The 22726-nt window shown below is 35.2% G+C and overlaps 2 non-coding genes across 2 annotated transcripts; one reads left to right on the forward strand and one right to left on the reverse strand.

Annotated features, from left to right (window-relative positions):
* Positions 1-11783: 11783 nt before the first annotated feature.
* Positions 11784-11856, forward strand: Trnar-acg. Its single transcript has one exon. It is a non-coding gene; the product is annotated as a tRNA-Arg (tRNA).
* Positions 11857-14498: 2642 nt separating this feature from the next.
* Trnar-acg lies at positions 14499-14571 on the reverse strand. Its single transcript has one exon. It is a non-coding gene; the product is annotated as a tRNA-Arg (tRNA).
* Between the last annotated feature and the right edge of the window lie 8155 nt (positions 14572-22726).

The following is a 22726-nucleotide window of genomic DNA, read 5'->3' on the forward strand; positions in this document are numbered from 1 at the left end:
GTTTATGAAATAATGTACATAGACATTTTTTTTTCTTCCTCTTATGATTAACCGCGTCTCGATCTGTTACTCATTTCCTGCTTTTGTACAAAAACTAAGTCGATAACCTAAAATGCTAGCCTGCCTTTTGTAGCTGAGGTTGCCAATTATAGAATAGATATAAAACATATGATATATACATATACATAAACATAATCTAAAAAGTCGGTTACATTCACTTCCCAGAGTACTCCATATTCCTAGTGGCGGGGTTAAACAACCTCTTCCTTTCACGCTAATAAATTACATTCATTCCAAATTAACATAAACCCAACACTAACGCTATCATTGAAAAATCCCTATACCCTGTCCATCCCTAACCATTTTTTATTTATTTTACGTTCCTCATAAATATGGAACGTATAGAGAACATTTGATCATGATTACAGTGTATGTTTTAAAAACAATTGTGGGGCTTTTGAAGTCTGTGGGGTTCTGAACGTGTACTTTAAGAGTTTGCGATCATTCTGATCTGTGCATCATCGCCTTTTCGTCGGATTTCAATAACTTATCTTTATTTTTTTTGATAATTGATAAACAGAACTATTACACATAATTACAATAAATAAGCCAAATAATTTTGCCAAGGCAAATAAACCCAGCTTACAATTTAACTTCTAGGCAAAATCATACAAAAATATACCATTCAAAACACCGGAAAATAGCTACAGGAGCCTTGCGGTCAGGCACATGTGCAGTAAACATGTCAATCGGGAATATTATATACAGTAATTATACAGTATCATTATGTACGGAATCTTTCAATTTTTCCCCTCACATCCACTAAACTAACTGACCTCTTCTTAGAATTGTAGTTTGCTATGCAATAGCTAATTAACCAAAATTCCCTTTCATTTTCCCTTGTCAATAATCCTTGGTCTAACATAAAAGTCATCTTTTTATATAAAATTGTGAACGCCCGAAACGTCGATCAAAATTATGCCAAACCGCTACACGAATTTTCGTCATTGATAACTTAAACGAAAGCCCTGACATAAAATTTATTGGGAAAATTAACAAATGTATAAATTAATTATGGTGATGACGAGACATAAATTATTAAAATATGAATGGTGAGGGAACGGCGTCGGAATTCAAACTTCGTAAGCCATCCGTCGGCCGTTGTGTACGTCCCTCCGGCTCGCAAATTACAATACTTTTTAGTTCTAGTATTGTTGTGTTATTGTTATTATTTTATTATTTTTTAATCTTTCTTGGATTTTGTTGCATTAGTCGGCCACCTTTCCGAGTGAGGGCAGGTTTTCCGTTCCGAATGCGAAAAAAGAAAACGAAAAATACATCCCTAATCGCTCCGTTTACGGTTTCTGAAAATCCATGATGAAAGAAAACTCTCTCACTCTCTCTCTCTCCCTCTCTCGCTCTGTCTCTCCCTCTCTCTCTCTCTCACTCTCTCTGTCTCTCTCTTCCCCTCTCTCTTTATCTTTTTATCTATCTAGTTATCTTCCTTTCTACCTACCTATCTTTCTTTCTATATATATATCTATCTACCCGTCTATCTATCTTCACAACTTCCTATAAAGTCTCAACAGACTATAAAGGAGAGGAAGAACACAGGAAAGCACCAGATACAATGATATGGTATACGGATGGCTCCAAAACAAACAAAGGAACCGGATCAGGCGTTTTCTGTACAAGCCCAAAATATGAGCAATCGAACTCATTAGGGAAGTATACTTCGGTCTTTCAAGCAGAAATACATGCCATCAACGCTTGTGTCCTGGAAAATCTCAAAAGTGACTGACAAAAAAATCCTCATAAGATCAGACAGTCAAGCAGCTATTAAAGCATTGGCATGTAAAAGAATTACATCAAAACTAGTCAGTGAATGTATCCAAAATCTCCAAAACCTGGGAGAACACAACAACCTGATGATATCTTGGGTGCCAGGGCACAGGGGAATTCTGGGTAACGAAGAGGCGGACAAACTGGCCAGAAGAGGATCTGCAAGACCATACATAGGCCCCGAACCTATCCTTGGGATAACAAAAACAAACATAGAATCCTCCATCGCAGAATGGATCCAAACAAAACAAAGAGAGAAGTGGATAAACTCTAGCGGTGCTAGACATAGTAAACTTATGCTGAAACAACCCTCACCAAAATTGGCAAAAACACTGCTGCAATTGGAGAGGGCAAAACTCAGAGGAGTGGTGGGACTACTAACCGGTCACTGGTATCTGAGAAAACATCTACACAACATGGGTATATACAGCGATGACCCCATTTGCAGATTATGTAATGAGGAGGAGGAAACAGCCACTCATATCATCTTCGAATGCGAAGCAACAGCTCAATGGAGGTTTAACCTAGCGTACGAAAAAGACATAGGGAACCAAATTGCAGCAATAACAGTCAATGACTTGATGCTTCTGAGAAGAAGGATTGAGTCTATTGACTAAACAAGGGAACTGGGAAGGTACAATAAGCCAGAAGGCTGCAGTGCCCGGGGAGTGCAAACCCCGCTTCCTAGTATCCTTTTCTACCATACCATACCATACCATACCCGTCTATCTATCCATCTATCTATCTATCTCTCCTTCTCCCGTTTTGTACTTTAGGTTTTTGTATCAGTGGACCTATAGAACCTAATGAATTTGTTGTTTTTGAATTCTTTAAATAGAAAAGCAGAAAAGAAAAATGATCTCTTATAAATTTTTGGACATAGTGTCCGAACAACAGCTGGCCAGGATAGTTGGTTCCGTATGCTCCATATTAGGACAATGTAATATGTACCATTGTTAAAACGAAATTTTTGCCACTTATTATGAAACTAGTTAATCATTATTTATTTTATAATAATATTATTAGGTTCAATGCTATCAAAGTATTAAATGCATTCTTCTGACCTTTCGAAAAACAGTTCTGCTCAGCATTAATTTGGGCCAGTCATGCGTCATTAAGGTCATTTTTTTAATCAGGCATTTCGCAATGGAAATAAAAGCGCTTCAATAATCGACGATTAAAATGAGTAGTCTGAACAGTTTATCCTCAAGAGGCCGTATTCATCAACCTGCATGAAAGGATAGCTGGCCCCTATTGGAATTTATGTAATAAAATCCCCTTGATTGATAGACGTAGAGGGAAAAGGGGGAAAACAGTTTTAAATCAATGCGGCCCCTTTTCAAGATTCGTGGCTCGATTTACAATTGGACACGATATGCCGTTTTGGGACGAACTTAATAATACGCTTCATTTCGCGCAACCGGTGACTCACGAGTCTTTCTTAATCCGTGGTAAATACTCCGAGCCGGCGAAGCACCCCGACGAAACGACAAAAAAACCACCCCCTCCGACTAAGCCAGCTTCATCGCCAAATCATAGGGGATAAAAATGAAAAAGAACACGGGGATCCATGACCCTGCGAACATCTGCACCTGCCACTCAACAGGCGAAACAGCTCAAAACGTTTGAATTTTAAATGCAGGAATAAAAACGACAGACTAGAGACAAGAAACTTCGAATTTACACAGGGCTTGGAATACCACCGAAAATTTCAAACGGTACCGACTCAGCATTTAGTTTACGAGAGAATATTTAATTGTCTACATAAAAAGTTATTTTACTTTAAGCCAAATAATTGCTCTTTAATTTTAAAATAGTAATAAAAACAGACCCTGTCAAAATAAAAACTACTCATATTTTATGTAAAACAAATATTTCTCGTTTATTGAGCTCATGCTGTGTGACACACGTGCAATGTATTGTTTTGTGAGTAAATGAAAAAATTCGTTAAATTAATAAATTTTATTCGATGTGGATGTATATCACTTTTGCCTATGCTTCTTAGTGTAATACATACGAAGTGATAGGAACTTGTTCCTGATTGGTCGAGGATAGGCAGGTCAGAATGATCGGAAACGACCTACCTACACGATTTTTATACGACATTCAAACATTTTAGAAAAACAAAGATTAGAAATGGATTTATTGAAGGGTGCAAATATTTTTCCTCGAATAAAGTGGTCCAAGCTGCTATAAAACTAGGTAAAAGTTGGTATAAACCTAATATTCAGTGCAATCAGTTATGCGGGATCTACTAGGATTTCATACTTTACAAAAAGTTAATTTGTGCACTGTCTGCATATAAATGTGAGGGCTATCGTTGTTATGGAACAGTAAACCATTTCTGTTCACCAATATGAACTGGTTTCTTTTTAAGTATCTGTTTTGCGTGTTTTCTTTGTTTTTACTCGATTGTCTTAGCTAGTCATAATCCGATCAATGTGATTGCGTCCTGTTGGGATGTGGAATGCTTGCTTTCCTGATCTTGAACTGAGTTGAAAGCCCCGGCGGTCCTCTCTACTGTGGATGTGGCAAGGTTTACTTATGGGGGTCGACCGGTCGACCAGGTACACTGTATAGGTATACCGCAACGTGTTATTCCAGCTTTAGATACTTTTACTTTAACTTAACTAACTTTTTTACATACTCAAATCACTCCTCACGATAATACCAGTTCTTTCTCTGTCGGGCAGCGTGCGTGTAATTCACACAGATAAAACCACAAGTCGACTCCTGCCAGATGACGAAGCATTCGAAAGACAATGGTCTACATCTCGGCGATTTACGGTTAGGTAAGGGCGGAAAATAAGGACGTATACAATGCCAGACAATTCGTTTGGGGCGGATCAATCTCGGCCCCAGCCGTTTATTTTGGGTAATTGCCTTATTTCCCAGATGTCCGCCGCATCCCAAAACCATCAATGAGGTGAGTCATTTATGAAAAGCAAACTTGGGACATGTGCGCCCATTGAAAGTGACCACATCTAATCTTTATTTCATTGTGCTTTTAATAATTCTGTCAGTGGAAAACGCCTTTTTACAAGAAGCGAGAAAACATTATACGCCAAATAAATAATCTCTACAACCGTAGAACCGTTTATGATTTGCTATGAAATAGTCAAGGAAAAATATATTAACGATTTGCGTGTTTTTAGGATTTTTGGAGCAACGTAAGAAAAGTCGCAGACAACATAATAAGCATGGTGTTTTCTAAAAATGGAGATATTGATATCAATGAGTCCCGGCAACAGGCAATCTTCTCTTTTGTAGGAAGGTTCACTCAGACTTTCTATGTACAATGTATATACGTTTAAATATTATATCTTCGTTCCTTCCATCTGAATTATGATTATTTTATTCTATACTATTATAATAAATTACAATTAATTAAGGTTTTTAGTTGAGATAAAAAAGTCAATGGCACGAGCGGGATTCGAACCCACGATCTTCGGCTAGATACGCCGCTGCTCTACCACTTGAGCTATCGTGACCTCCATCCCTTCGGACACTAACTTCCCATCTCAACCCCCACCTTTTTAATTTTCCTTGCTATTTGCCATTTAAAGATTTAAAACTGAAGTATACTTCACTAAAGCTCTCCGTGGCCATTTCATTTGTCGCCGAGAATCAAGTAGATTACACGACATTTGAAAAATTACAAAAAGGAGGGAAAACTCAAAAGGTGGGATTGAGATAGGAAGTTGGTGTCCGAGTGGATCGAGGTCACGACAGCTCAAGTGGTAGAGCAGCGGCGTATCTAGCCGAAGATCTTGGGATCGAATCCCGCTCGTGCCATTGACTTTTTTATCTCAACTAAAAACCTTAATTAATTGTAATGTATTAATTGGCCAAGCGGACCACGAAATTACTGAATTTAAGGAATTATAATAAATATTCTATTTTCCCTTATTTGTTCAAGTAACATAGAAGTATAAAATCCGTTTGAAAATTGGGAGTAGAAAAATATGGGGAAAATATATAAAAAGTACATGCTAAACCATCTTTAAGCTAACATGGAGGTAACATTAAGTGGAAGTAATAAGTGTGGACTTTCAGATAAATAGCATTATGTAATTAAATATCTTGAAAAAACACCTAACCAAAAATGTAAGCAATGCTGACAGATTGTTACGAGATGTATAAAGGTAGAAATTGAAACAAGGACATTAGTTTGCAAGTAGAAGATGTTTTTGATGGCCTAAAAAAGTTTATGACTTCTCTATGGATTACATCCTTAATCCACCTATGTAATTCTGTGTCACCCAGTCTGTCTAAAATTGCTGATAAAGTTATTAGCAAGCAGCAGGAATTTATTTTGACCCACTTAAAGACTGTTTGGCATGTGTCCATGTCCATATGTAGTAACACTGGTTCGACAATGGTCTAGGACTCTAGAATAAAAGGAGTTATTTCATACGCTCATTTCTGATTCTCTCATAACCAAAGGAAAAATACTCTACTTCCTTATTCTTTCCATCATTTTTTTTATGTATTTGCTGATATTTAATTTCGAGTTGATTATTCAACATGTGAGAAAAATATAAGGGTTTGTTTTTCTGTACATTTGCATTGAAGTGAAATAAAAACATAAAACAGTAAAGAATATATTAAAATAGATAAGCTACAGTGTATACATTACATTTTATGGGATTTGTTATATACATTTTTTGACAACCCCGTGTCTTTTAAATGAATGAATAAAATGGTTTATTGGAAAAAAGATAAATCTTTTACATGTTTACAAAATATAAATGACAATGGTCGTAGCCGTCTATCGAGTTGTTGCTAAATTAATTATTATTATTTAATTATTATTTATANTTAATTCATATTATTTTTTCTCTTCTTTCCCTTTCATTAGCGTAAAAAGAATTCACTAAAACTAATGATTACTAACAATATTTACCTATTAAATGTACCTACTTATTATTATTATTTATTTATAATTATTTTCATTAAACTTAGTATTAACATACACTTTTCAATAAATAAAATTTGCAATTATATTTTTTCTACATTCCAAAGCTCGTGCGAGAAATTGTATTTTCAATCAATTCCGACATTAAGGATATGTACTTGGTTGTATCTAATTGCGCGTTCCTAAATATATTTTCCTCAACCCGCCCAGCAATGGACATTTTCCCAGAAAGTGCACAGTGTCCTCTGGAACATTGAGATTGCACATTGAGCAAGGAAAATTCAAATCGATCCTCCAAGGCTGACAGTTCATTCGCGAGAGTTCTCCCCTCATTCTAAACACTAATGACTTGCCATAAATATTAACATTTTTGATTTGCAGACGAGATGCGGTCTGGTGTGACGTAGGTTTTAGAAAAATATTTTCTTTATCGTGCCAACGTTTCGATCTTTATTGAGATCATCTTCAGGGCCTGCGATTTATAAACATTGTTTAAATGTAACAAATACATGTAGCATGTAAAAATATGAATTTATACAATGCTAGAAACATTTTAGATTAAAAAAATGAATTTATACAATGCTAGAAAACTTTTAGATTAAAAAAATGAATTTATATAATGCTACAAAATTTTAGCTTCAAAAAATAAAAAAGATGAATTTATACAATGCTAGAAAACTTTGGATTCAATCAAAGTATTTGTACTCACTCAAAGTGTTTGTTTTCCGTGTAGATGTGTCATTCTTGTGAAATGTGAAACAAGTGAATTTATACAATACTAGAAAACTTTTTTCCCATCCTACATGTATTTGTATAATTTAAACAATGTTTATAAATCCCAGACCCTGAAGATGATCTCAATATAGATCGAAACGTTGGCACGATAAAGAAAATGTTTTTCTAAAACCTACATCACACCAAACCGCATCTCACGACCACTTCCAAATGTTATTAACTGCCGATTTAGCTCAACTAAATTTTTTCATTAAATTCTACTACTACTACTACTACTACTACTACTAATTCCTAAGTAATCGATCATTTGTTTTATCATATGTTTTTAAATATAGACGATTTGAATATAAAACAACATAACGAAAGGATCAATAAAGATAAAATGTTATAGTGCACTTTACAATTGTATTCCAATATGACCTAGATTCCGTCGTCTATTAATAAATATTTTCCATAGGGAGACGCTGACGTACTGATAAAGTGTGTTTGGCTTAAAGGAGAATGTGGGTTCCAAGTCAATACACCAGGTGATATATCTCTCGGAGCTGTTGACTGACGTTGTGCGGAGGATGGTTGCCTTAAACTAGAATGATGGGGGTTGAGCCACGGCGCGGGGGGTGGCAGCGGCGGTTTGGGAAAGGGCGAAGATGATCCCAGATACCGCTCCCATTGTGCCCGGCATCACAATACGGATAATTGTGGGCGCGACAATGCGCCATTGTCGAACCACCTTCGTCCACCCTCGACGACATTAAACCTGTTTTATTAGTTTTCTAATATAAAACCCAGGGGGAGAAGGGCATGCCGTCGTTCTCGTTTAAAATAATGGGCCGGTGTTAAACGATGTAAAAATTTTAACTTTGTCCTAACAGTGCTCTATGCTATCGTTTTTAAAAACGTGGTGCGCCCAGTGTCGCTATGAGCATCATTTCACAGCTTCAGGTTGTCGTATTAAAAACATGAACACACAGACACAAAACCCGTTAAATTTATTAAATAGTGTTTTGAGAATAAAAGTGAAGCTAAAAAGCCTTAAACAATCACCACCACAATGATTTGGCAGTGAAAAAAATTACATAAATAATTACAAATTAAAAATATTTATAGAAACAACCGTTATAAAAAGTTTAGCTTTTTCTATAATAATTTTATAATTATCTCCCTTACAACAAAATTCAATTCAGGCCTCTCCCAACTGCATAACCTGTGTTGAATCGGAAACTATAAAGAATATAATTCTTTGTCTGCTTCTAAAACTCTTGGGCGGCATAAACCATGTCTGTTAAAAAAAAATCCAACGTAATTTCTCTGTCTTCCTTTTTAGCTTTTATTTTTAAGAAATACAACATTTTTACTGTTTTTCAAAGTGAAATCGAGTTAATGAATAAGTCTTGATATTTTAGGTTCGGTAGGTTTGGATGTAGACATCGACAACCAATATCGGAACTTGCATCTCCGGTCCTCCTTCAACACGTGACTCGAAAACCACAAAATTTGTGATATTATTCGATATTTTTAATGTTTTTCCTGTTTTTTAAATGAATTCGAGGTATTGGAACATGTACAAAATATATAAATATTGGACTGGTGCAAAAATAATGGAGTCTTCGAAAAGGCAGTCAAAACTATTTTTAATTTTTATAGAATAAATAAAATTTATTCGAAATATTTCCCATCACAATCTATACATCGTTGCCAACGTGTAATAAGCGCATTTATTACGCTAACATCAAAAATGTTTATTACGACTCAGAATAAAATCTTGGAAGGCGTTTTCGGCTTCCTGGCGTTATCTAAAAATGTTATCCCTCAAGAAGTGATCAAAATGTCTAAAAAATGGAAGTTTGTATGCGAGAGGTCGGGTGAATATGGAAGGTGGGTAAGGTTTCATATCCTAAGTCTTTATGTTTCCGCAGGGTTGGCACTGCGACATGTGACCTGGCGCTATCGTGAAGTATAATCGGCCCCTTACGGTTTACAATGCTGGACAAAGACATTGCAGTTTCCCCTGCATTTTGTCAATTTCTTGGCAATATTTCTGTGATAGTTTCAGTGTAATTCAGGATATTATAGTGAACAACCAATCACTCTAAATGTTTTTAGATGCAGATTCGGTTTCATGAATTGTTTTGGCGCTTCGCCCTTGTCCATCCACTGAACTGTACGTCTCCTGTTATCATACAGAATCCATTTTTCATCGCACGTGATGATTCGATTGATGCCGCAACAGAAGAGACGTGCGTATTTCAAAGCTTCGATTTCTTTGGGCTTCGGTTACTTTGTGTGGTACTCACTTGTCGAGCTTCTTTACTTTACCAATTTGCTCGAGACGGCGAACAACGGTTGAGCAGTCAATACAAAGCTCTTCCGCAATTACCCATGTTGTCTTACGTGAATTTTCTTATTCAACGTTTTGAGTTGGCCTACCGCGTCCTCCCATACCTTCGAGATCGAAATCTCCGAGACGAAATTTCTGCACCGTGCATTCGCTAATGCTTCCCTACCCCCAAATTTTATTGATGTTACGAGCGGTTTGGGCCTCACTTCGCCTAAGTTTAAATTCGTACAAATAAATTTCACGAAAATCTAGTTCAGATATATTTAATTTTGAAGGTCCTTACTTTTACAAAATTCAGTATAAAGTTCCATTAGATTTCGGGATCCGATTGACCAAATATCACTTTCAATTAATTAGTCTTTATGTAAGGTATTGGTTGAGATAAAAAAGTCAGTGTTACGAGCGGGATTCGAACCCACGACCTTCGGCTAAATACGCCGCTACTCTGCCACTTGAGCTGTCGTGACTTCGATCCACTCAGACACCAACTTCCCACATCGACCTATCTATCGCATTTTCCCTCCTTTTCGCCACTTTTCAAATGTCGTGTAATCAGGATTCGATTCTCGGCGACAAATGAAATGGCCACTGAGAGCTTTAGTAAAGATATACATCGTTTTACTTATTAAATCCATTATATTTCGTGGTCCGATTGACCAAATAACTTTTCTCAATTAATTAATCTTATGTAAGGTATTGGATGAAATGAAAAAGCTAGGGTCACGAGTGGGATTCCAACCCACGACTTTCGGCTAAATACGCCGCTGCTCTACTACTTGAGCTATCGCGACTTCGATCCACTCGTGACGTTGATTTTTTATCTCAACCAATACCTTAAATAAAGATTAATTAATTGAAAGAAGTTATTTGGTCAATCGGACCACGAAATCTAATGGATCTAATAAGTAAAATGAAGTATATCTTCACTAAAGCTCTCCGTGGCCATTTCATTTGATGCCGAGAATCGAATAGATTTTAGATTTCAAATAGATAGATCGACATTTGAAAAACGGCAAAGAAAGAGGGAAAATTCGAAATATGGGGTGGAAGTGGGAAGTTGGTGTCCGAGTGGATCGAAGTCACGATAGCTCGAGTGGTAAGCAGCGGCATAATTAGCCGGAGGTCGTGGGTTCGAATCCCGCTCGTGAGACTAATTTTTTTATCTCAACCAATACCTTATATAAAGAGTAATAAAGTAAAGTATTTTCAATAAAAGATAACGTATGAACGTATTTATTACGATCCATAAATTAGATTTGAGGATAAGCCACTGCGAAAATAAAACAAATTTTCAAAACCTGAATTAAATTTTCACCAACCCAATATACACACAATAATGATGTCATTTTTTTAAAGATAAGCGTGAATACTTCCTGGAGAAAATTTAATTCAGTTCTTTAATAAAATAAAATTTACTGATTTTATGTTTCAACACCAAAAAATGCACTTATTTTTGAAGAATCCGTCATGCCAGAAATATATTAACCACACGCAATTCTTGAAGTATTTTATAAAACCGAAGCTTATTGAAAGTCGGTATCAACGATTCAAACTCGATTGTTTATACCACTCTATTCAATGGGAAGTCATGCGGTTGAATCCGAACAAACAGCGAGAATAAACGGACCGGAAATAGCATTTTAATCACGCCGAATGTAAACGGTTTTGGAATTTAGAAATGCTCGTCGAACATCGGTTTCATCGAAATACAAAATTAAATGTTTATCGCCTTCAGAACGATGGGAAGTTGCACCTGGATTTGGACTAACGAGTAGAATAAACGGACCAGAAATATCGCGATAATAATTCGCAATAGTTAATAACTCGCATTTGCTCGCTTCGAAGATCGAACTTAATCTTCTTTAAAACATAGGAACGTTTATTTTGTGCATTTCAGACGACGAGAACTATTTGTAATGATGGGTATAAATGTAGGTCGTGTTGCCAGGTGGCCCTGTGGCGCAACGGATAACGCGTCTGACTACGGATCAGAAGATTCCAGGTTCGAATCCTGGCAGGGTCGGTAGTTATTTTTTTAGGTCTTTCATGTGATAGAACACAAACTTGAAATTCATTCACACGATGAAAAAAAAACAACTCAAGAAACGATTTAAAAATGCTTTTTTACCTATTTAACTTCAATCAAAATTACCATCTAAAGTAAAACTTTCGACATACATATACCTATTTGGAGGTAAGGGTGCCAAGCTTATAGATTGGCCAAATATGCAGTAATTACAAAGTTTTCAATCCAAAATTTTAAGACTCATTTTTTCTGCCCCTTTTTACATTAACAATAACTCACTTCACAGAGATCATTAAATACCAACTGTTTTTTTATCCAACAAAACATATTACAGACGTTTTCATAGTAAATTACAAAATCACACTAACACACCAAATGATTACTCCATTCCCCACAATTACCACGTAAGCAATTGAAAAAGGATATCGATAAGAGACCTCTCAAACCCTTAATATCATTGTAGTAATCCAGCTGCTAATGGATAGCTTTCTCTATAACGCCTTTAATATCAAGATTCAATCTGTATGATAATCAGTTCGGTATGGGCATGGACGTTGATTCCACCCCATATTATAACTGGCTGTCTTTAAAAAGGCTGTGACTCACGCATGGCATATGAAGCAAAGCTTTCTCCACGTGATCTCCACACACGGTTCACAAACCATTGCCACAAACCAAACCGGCAATGATCTGTTAAGATATCACCCCTGTTTTTCAAGATGTTGATTTGTGAATAGTTGCTTTTCTTCTGGATGCTTCTCCAGTAGTAGTGTACCTGATGCGGGACATCTAGACACTAGGCTATTCTCACGAAGCCTTCGGATGATTGTTTTAGAGCTCACCTTAAATTGCGGACCGTTTGGAGTTGACTACCTACTAGGAAAGCCGTTAAATGACGGTTCCGTTGTGCGTAGGAGCAATAAACCGATCGTCTCAAGGCATCGTACATCGCGGTAGACTTTCCCTTCGATCGAGACTCCCTAAACCGCTGTAGACAATTGTGGATGGTAGGGCAGCATAACTAGAACTGGGGCTATAGGTCGTTGGCCAAAGCATCTTTCTGGGTAAACCATGCTTTTAAGAAAAATTTAATAATTAATTAGTTACTCAAATCTATTGTTTCATCAAAGAAAACATTTTAAAAAACTAATTAACTCACTCGACAAGTCGGCTCTGGAAAGGATGAAATTAAACTGGTTTTCTTTATTTTTTAATCTAAATACTGCAAAAGGATTAATGACGCTTTATAAAGTTTAAAAAACGTAATTAATGTTGTATTTACGTTTTAAGTCAACAAATAATCTATCTGCCTAGTTATTATGGAAAATAATAAATAAATATAAAAATATAAAATACGGAGATCTAACCTTTTTATCTGTGTACATATTTTTTAAGGTTTTTGCAATGTTAAAGTAAATACTGCTAATAATATAAATAGAAAAATATATTAACTATTTAAAAAATATTAATGTAAAATTGTATCTTTTCCATAAATGAATTGTCTTGAAAACGACTAAGGATCGGCGAAACAGCGCCAAATCATGATTTTTTTTTAAATATATAAAATACAATATAAAATAAAAACACCTTGAAAATAAAACCTACGAAAATTTTTTTTTTCATCAATAATAAAAATAATTTGCAAGACTAACATGCCACACAAAAATGAAAATCACTATTTTAGCCTTTATTGAACCATAGTTCCTGCTTAGTTTTTCAACGACCGGATTTCAAGCTAGCTCATCATCAGGTTGAAGGAATTTACAACCACGTCTCTCGACATGAACTGTAAATGTGAACCCACCGACCCGATCGTTGAAAATAACTAACTGTGTAGGAACTATGTTTTATAAAGATCGAACAACATACTCACTACACCATTTATCATTTCTCTATTTTAATTTCTACAAGATAAAATATTAGGTCGAGAGATAATAAAAGAAAAACTCGTGCATAATTCGAAACTTTCATGAATGTCTCTACAAACGAGCGATATATTTTTAATTTTTTTTTAAACTTTATTATTTAATTAGAGTGTAGAGATTAGTGACCGTTAATCGATAGTTATTCAGATATCGTGAGATGCGGTCGTGTGTGATGTAGGTTTCAGAAAAACATTTTCTTTATCGCGCCAACGTTTCGATCTTTTATTGAGATCATCTTCAGGGCCTGGGATTTACAAACAATGTTTACATTTAACAAATACATTTAGGATGTGGAAAAGTGAATTTATATAATGCAAAATATATTTTACATTCAAACTCAATTTATTATTTAATATTAAATATTACGTATGTAGAGTTTAGTAACCGTTAATCGATAGTTATTCAGATATCGTGAGACCGCACCCGACCGCATCTGAATAACTATTAAATATTACAGTTGTGCTAATTTGTAGTATTGCATTCGTGAAGCGTGGCATTATCGTAAAAGCGAAAAGTAAGTAAAATAAGGTAAAGTTTAAGAAAAGAGACCACATGATTAAGAATATAAAATATAACATTTTTTTAAAACGTAATAAATCTACAATTACCGTCACAAGACTAATATGAAGTTGTTAATTTTTTTAATTGTATTTGCTTAAATTTGCGAAGATATAATTATGTAAAAAAAGTGACCAGATGTAAAAAAAATTGTATCGACCCTGCCAGGATTCGAACCTGGAATCTTCTGATCCGTAGTCAGACGCGTTATCCGTTGCGCCACAGGGCCTTATGGTCAACGGTATCTTCCCGTCTGTATTATAGTGTGTAAGAATTATTACATATTATTTAATAGACAAAATAATTGATCTAATGAGGTTTTGTTATTTTTGAAAATTTCATACTATAATAACCAAAAAGTCATTTTATGCAATCCATAAATGAGAAGAACACTTAACTTCTATAATTTAAAATATTGATACCTAATAAATGTGATTTTTTATTTGCATGTTTTTTATTTAAACAATTTTTTTTGTTCGTTACAAATCAACACGTATAACATGAAAAAATAAATCGCCTGCCGATAAAATAAAATATAAAATTTATAGTAAACTAATATTTACCGGGTATTTTCATAAATGGTGTTAATATTTTGAAAATAATAAAACATGGTAGAACAAACAATTGTTTAACAATTATAAAGATAGGAAAAAACCCTATTTTAAGGATCGTGTCAAAACCGCTCATTCAGTGATAGAATCAGCTCTTTCCCGATACTCACCGCTCGCGCTCACCAAATTTACCTTACTCATAATTCCATCTTTTAATTGTTTTATTTTTTTATTTGGGCGTGCCAGCCCCAGGCCAATGGTACATTTTGATAGTCTGAATGGAAGGGTTGTTACATGAACATTTATCGTTACAAAAAAAATAAAAAAATAAAAAATAAAGATAAAAGGTTGAACGGTTCGTCATTTCGTACACACAAAACAAGAATCAAAATATAAGTTATAGTTTCGATGCTAGAAACTTAAGTTTTTTTAAAAGCATTTATTTAATATAAACTTACAAACTTTTACACATTGAATACAAAAGTTCAATTGAAGTTTGTATCTAGTTCGTAGTCCAGAGTGGATCTGAAGTCGAAGAGGGTCTTGATGCTTAGCTCGATAGTTTACAACAGCATTTATTAAGTTGACTCCAGACATAATGACGATGTAATATATCTAAACAAATAAAAATGCATATAAAATGGAAATAATGTTTTTCCTAAAATTAAAAAGAAATAAACGCATATTTTTTAAAAAACGCGCAGAGCTCATCTGTATTGTAATTTCTTGTAACTGGGTATAACGTATAAATGAGAGATAGAGTAATATTCAATGGTTAAAAGGACCGACCAACACCCTAGCAAAGCCCTTTGGACTAATCTCAACAATTTCCCAACTTGAGATCCATGCATTACAACTACATGCATAGGAAGAAGAGAAATATGAAAGGTAAACAGATTTGCATACTCTCAGACGGCGAGGCAGCCTTAAAGGCACTAAATGAGTTTCCTTTCAACTCCAACTTGTCCGGGAGTGCTTATATTGTGTAATGACTCTGGGAAAACGAAACGCATTACCTAAAATTGGCTACCGGACATCAAGTTTTAAAAGAAAATGAAAAGAAAGAGAGACTAACTATCCAGAAAAGGAGCAGCCCTCTCACCACCCATGGAATCAGAACCACGACTAATTGTAAGTTGAAAAAACCCTCAAAAAATCTCAAGCACTGACCAAACAAACGCACCTGGTATGAGACAAGCCAAGAGATTTTTAAATCGCCCAAACTGAAGGCGATGGAACTCCTCTCACTCACTCCCTCCTTCCTTCTCACACACACACACACACTCNCTCTCTCTCTCTCTCTCTCTCTCTCTCTCTCTCTCTCTCTCTCTCTCTCTCTCTCTCTCTTTCTCTCTGTAGGCACGATGTCATCTCAAGAAAATGGGGAAAGTAGAGACAGAAACATACCGAATGTGTCAGATATCGGCACATAACCTTTGTGAATGTGAAGGATTCCTGTTACGGGGCAACCACTTCGGTACACACATTTCTCAAACAAAGGAGGTCCGCGAAGAGGCGCCAAGGAAAGTGCTTAGTTTTATAACAAAAAGAGCATTTTCCATGGTTACAACTTATAGGAGTTCGACCGTAGATATTCCTAGGTCGCAGTGGTGGAAAAGATTGTCATAATTCTTTATCAACCATCTTATCAATTGCTTAATGTGGGAACTTGAAAGTGGCATCGGGAAGCGTTGAACCTTGCACTGGCGAGAACGCAAATAGCGGGCTTCGAAGTCCGAACGCCCTGGACCTGGAGTGAAAATCAGAAGAGCAAAAAGCGGTAGGAGCGAAGAGTGGTCGGAAGGGCAACGTGGGTGTAACCAGTGAGTTCTTGACAATTAACTGAGCGGTGATAAAGATAAAATTCAAAATTGAGTGGCAATCGCTGAAGGTGTATTGGAGTGGTGGAGATACAAGAGGTACGTTTCTTTTTTATTTTATTTCAGAGCGGTTCATCGCTCTGTCAATAAATTGAAACTTTTTGAGCTCGCGAACTGCATCTCTAGCAATGTAATTTTACCAAAGTATTAAGAACCAAAAGAAATGTAGAATACTGACATACTATACTAGGAAGGATCGAGTTTTTTAAGTTGCCAAATTATTTATTTTATTTCACAACAAAAAGTTTTGAAGACAAAGAATCCTTGTTTTGATCTTTGACTTCGACCAGATATTGTCCAATTGAATACATTGGACCTAGAAGCCCATTCTCCGTTATTCAAACGTTCTCAGGTCCCGATAAATCCTTAGGCTGGGCTCATGGTTTCCGAGTTCGATAATGTGCAGTCTTCGAAATTGCCGTAAACGGTGTCGGCGACATTATCCCCCGGCTTCTATGTATTATCCTATTATTTTACCTTTAGGATGGGTACTGGCCGAGGTCGGAAGAAGATTTTATCGATGATAAACTTCCGCTATTTCAAACTCACACCAAGCATGGTTGAGGAGTGCAGCAATAAAGAACGTTGAGTCAATGAGGTCATCATAGTCATATTTAAAACACATCTTCACAATAACTTTTTACATAAAGGGAAACATCAGACAAGAAATTAACAAAATGATAGTCACCTTTCCGACCAAGGCGACGTCAGCAATTGTTATTTCCGACAAACTTTTTTCAAAGGTGTCAACAGAATCGAAATATTTGTGTCACTCTTCTGATAAAATGTAAACTAAGACGTAGCCGTAGAGATCAATCGCGCAGTCAGAACTAAGCATCAGAGTAAGATCGTCTATTTCGTACTAAAGTTTTTGAATTGCCTTTCAGTTTGGGATTAAAAAATTTACAATCTTTTGCGCCTCTATTCTTTTCTCCCGTCCAATACGATGTAACTTCTTTTGTCATCCAGTTTGCGACGTCGAAATAGAACATTTCCTTCTCGTTTTTGAGCTTTTGGCATTTCTAAGACCAAATTTTCATAATCACTTTGAACTGGACGAAATGTAAGTTGTAAAACCTGAGTTTCTTCCTGTCATTCGGCACATATCGTTGTCCTACGAAAGGTAAAGTAGCCGATGCAGTGCAGTTTAGTGTCTGTCGGTGGATCACCGCTAATAACAAGCACGAGAGCCTCTGCAATGATATCAGTCGTATTGTCAGAATGTGACTGTATAATTTATAATAATAATATAAAAATAAAAAAAGGAGTTTTCATTCTACACTTTTTCCAAATTTTCAAATGAATAACTTATTATAAAATAGTCAACGTATGATGAATTTTTAATGCTTGAATTTTGAGCCGTAGATTTTGTACTTGTGATAGTATCAGTAAATAAAAATATTTAAATAAACGTTGCAATTAGCATACTATTAATGTCGTCGCAGTTCGCAATTTTCATTCCGGCTAAATTCATTCACCTTGAAATTCATACTTCAGACTTTATTGCGATATTATTGGAAACGATCATGAGAAAAGCCAAATGAACCTCCATTATTCAATTTTGAATACGGGCGTAACCCATGGAACATACATATGAGAAAGAAACCATCGACTTCATCATTTTTTCCCAACTCGACCATGTAAATTCTGCCAACAAGAAAAAGGTCTGCATTATTGAAAAGGCAAAGAAGAGCTGTTTTCTTACTCGAAACCGCACATATTTCTTATTTTGGGACGGGGGAATTTTGTACATATAACTATGAATATTATGTGAAATTGTTCCACCATGTTTTCGTTCTACACTCACCACCTTCATCTTTTTTACTGGATAATTTTTATAGTAAAATATAAGATATAGCTAAATAAAAAAAATCAATAATAAATTTTTTACCATGAATGTAGGTATGAAATAAATGAAGCAAAATTTAGAAACGAAAATTTACAGCCTAAAACATCATACTTACTCATAAATCCATCCTCATTTTTGCATATAAATATTCGTAAATCTTGCACATTAATACATACATACTAATTATTACGTACACTCTGGATCGAGGTATGGTCTTAAAGAAAGCAAATTTAGTTGTTACTGCCAACTTTCGATCTTTTTATGTTTTGCTCTGATGATGATCTTAAAATAGTTCGAAAGCATGGCAGTGGCAACTAAATTTGATTTCTTTTTTAAGACCATACCTTCATCCATAGTGTTGGGAAGTGAAAAAATGGTCGATACTTCCAATACTGAAAATACTAACTATTACTATTATAAAATTATAGGTAGCCATTGGCGTACTTAATATTCCACCAATGACATTCTTTAGATTCTTGCCTTTTTTTTGCTTTTGAAATAAATTGCCAAGATGGAAAAGGGTTGTTTTTTAAATGAGTAATTTTGTTAAATGATTTTTTATTTATAAATCTAACATTTTGGTGTTTTTTTACTTTTTTTATCCAATGCATTTTTCATGACAATTTTGATTTGTTTTAGATTCTTCATGATTTTCATTTTACATTATGGAAGTTTTTCAGTCCTTACATTATTTTTAGAGTTAGCGCCAAAATATTAAAATATGTATTGGATTTCTTATTTATGTATTTTTTAATAAATTTAAAACGTTATTTCTTTATATTTTTTGTTTAAATATGGAAACATAATAGGCAAATTTGGTGTTTTGTTAATTGTTTTATTGAAAGATAATAATTAGTACTCATTATTTATTATTTTATTTAAAGTATTTTCACTATTTTTTGAAATATATATTCATTCTAAGATTTGACTTCAAATGGTTTTGTTCAAAAAGTATATATATGGGCTTTTTAAATTGGATGAATGTTTCGAGTAATTTAAATGTATAGAATGGAATGTGTTATTTTTTTAATATTTTATATCATTGCTTGGTTTTTTAACCGGTTACTCATATTTTCTGTTTGACCGATATTTATTTTATTTATCTTTCCAGTATACTTTCTTTGGAGGTATAAACTATTTATTTTATTTTAAGGTTTAAAACCCAGTTTTCTGTAATCAACACCGTATGTTTTAAAAGTTCTGATTGTTTTTCTTATACGTTGTTAATATAAGTAGGTCAGGAGAATTTTTTAAATATTATTTTCATTTTTTTTCTCCATTTGTAGTCTTCGAGCTCTGACCTGGTTAATTAAAAAAATTATGATTATTATTATTTTGGAAAATCCATATAATTTAAAGTCGCAAATTATGCATCCACTAAACGTTTTCAAATTAAATGTGTCTTTGTTTTATTTTAACTCCAATAATATTAATGAAATAAGCTTCTTTTTTTGCTTTATGGTCTAGCATATTGGCCAAAAATAAGCATTAAAATGCTGTTTTGCCGAGACTTTAACCATGCGCATACAGTACGACTCACACAAAACATCGGAAACTATAACAAAACATAAGTTGATTTAAATTTGGATAGGATTAAAGTGTAATTTAAAAAAGTGACACCATTTTTAAACGAAAGGGACCTCCGCCAACTCTGGCAGGTCTATAATTGAAAATATTGATGTATAAACTTTTGCCTGTATACTTCTCATGGGCCGATGAACCAGCACTTTATTTTAAACTGGTACCTGAATACTACTATAGACGGAAGGAAATTAACAAGCAAGTTACAAACAAAATAGTTTACATCTTTCGGCTTTGCGCCATCTTCAGTGATTTGCCTGCGTTGATGTGATGTCGAAGATAGCGGTTGAATTGATCCGTAGCTATGACGGCAAATGAACTTATTATACCTGTTTTAGCTCTGTGTGACCTTGTCCAAATAATTATGGGCATAGAGGATAATGGTGCTATTTTTCTTTCCATACATATTTTTTTATTACTACTAGTCGAAGTCTACTAAAATCGTTCAGTGATGAGGTACATGCGGTTTTGGTCTTGAATTAAAAAAGTTACTACAAGTAAAGCAACATGTCAGCAGTAATGATTAGACGTAAGATTAGGTAAGACTTTTCAACAGCAATTGTTTGTTATTTGTTGTCTTCTTCTTCTTTTATCTTGCTTTTATCGCGCATCTTAGAAACGGATGCCCCTCGGGGTGGGGGATCTTGCATTATTAACGAAAGCTCAAATGTAAGGGAACGTGGGCTTCTGGGAACATTGATGTCATCAGGGCCGAGTTAAACAGAGGAAGACATCAAAGAGGCCACAAAAGGGGGAGTAAACTGGAAGCGGCCACGGCTGAGACGGCATCCCGGCCTCCTATTGCGGCTGAATAATGGATCTAAGCCCTTCCGTTAAATCCCCGACCTCCTTTAAATATGAATTGTTCATAAATCCATTACACGTTTATACTCGCACGGTGTGGCCGTGGCCACGAGAACGTGCCGCATGAATATTCCGTTTGTTTCGGCGGCCGATAAAATGGGGTTTGTATCATACCAGGGCTAAATAACGTAAAACAAACCTCTTCTTTTTTTCTAAAGTGCGATAGCGTATTTGTTTACTAAAAACGGACCGGTTTATACACAAATATCTTTAAAATGCTTTAAAAATAAATTCATCTTTGTTGTAAGATTGTAACTTTCAAAAAATATATTCCATAATTTAAAGTTCTTCAATGAAGTAACATCACTATCCAAATTATCGTCGTTATATTTTATATTAATTTACCCAACACAACCCAAATTCTCGGAAAAACGGTGCTTATTGACTGGATACCCGGATACTTTGAACTGAAGCGTAACGAAAGGGCGGACGAGGCGGCTAAAGCCAGGAACACATTTACCCGATGCTACGCCATGCGACGCTACTCGATTCTACCCGACGCAAATCCAAACTCCGATTTTCCATAAGGTTGCGTTACCCCCGTGCACATCTATCCGATGCTATGCCACGCCAACCTACCCGACGCTGTGCGATCCCCACTGTCCAGATTTTCGTCGGGTCGCATCGAGTACAGTCGAAGACAAAAGAACCGGACGCTCATATTTTTATTCGAACTACATGCATTATTGTCGTTATATTAATTACAACATACTTATTTCAATATAAACCAAATTAACTGTGATTAAAAATTAATTAGGTTTTATTTAAAAAATTTATTTTAATGGTTTAGTAGAAAATTAATCAAAACACCGGAATACGATTTTTGGATATAATGAATTTTACTAACAATTTACTTTACTCGCTTCGGCGGTACATATACTAAAATTGGAACAATTTATTACACGGTTTTGCTACTAAAATTTAATTAACCATTTATTTCATAGTTTTGCTCGTAAAGTTACACCATTTTCGTCGGGTAGCATCAAAACACGACACTCATATTTTTTGTAGTTTATTTCAAACTAAGTACATGTAATTTTGTAGTTATATTAATTACAATATGTTATTTTAACGTAAACCAAATTAAACGAGATCAAAAATTCATAAGTTTTTATAAACATTGTTTAATTATGATGGTTAGCAGCAACTTTACTTAAAACAATTAAGTTTAACAAACAATTTATTAGATGGTTGTGCTCATAAAATTTAACTAACAATTCATTACAAGGTTTTGCTCAAAATAATGCATTAAGAATGAAACATGCGTGGCGATTGGGATAGTGATTATTGTGATAGACGCTGTGGACTGTACGCGATGTGTACTTCCGTCGGATAGATGTGCACACCCCACCAAAACGTGACAAGGCGTCGGGTAGCATCGGGTAGCGTCGCATGGCGTAGCATCGGGTAAGTGTGTTCCCGGCTTAAGGCCGGGCGTACCAACCTCCGGACCTCCGATAGGTGACCCTCGCAGGATCTGACTTGTACGATTCATCACCCGATTAAGAATAGGAGAAAAAGAGAAACGTTGCTTCATGTGCCCACTTAATTGAAGGGTGCAATTGGCTCCATACAGAGAGCACGTAGTAATGCCAGGCTATATGAGAATCGTGCTCGAACATTGGAGGATGTTCCCTGTTCCGGTTCTTGGAGGAAAGG

This window comes from Cimex lectularius, unplaced genomic scaffold (assembly GCF_000648675.2).
Source record: "Cimex lectularius strain Harlan isolate CLEC.00 unplaced genomic scaffold, Clec_2.1 scaffold157, whole genome shotgun sequence".
Lineage (NCBI taxonomy): Eukaryota > Metazoa > Arthropoda > Insecta > Hemiptera > Cimicidae > Cimex > Cimex lectularius.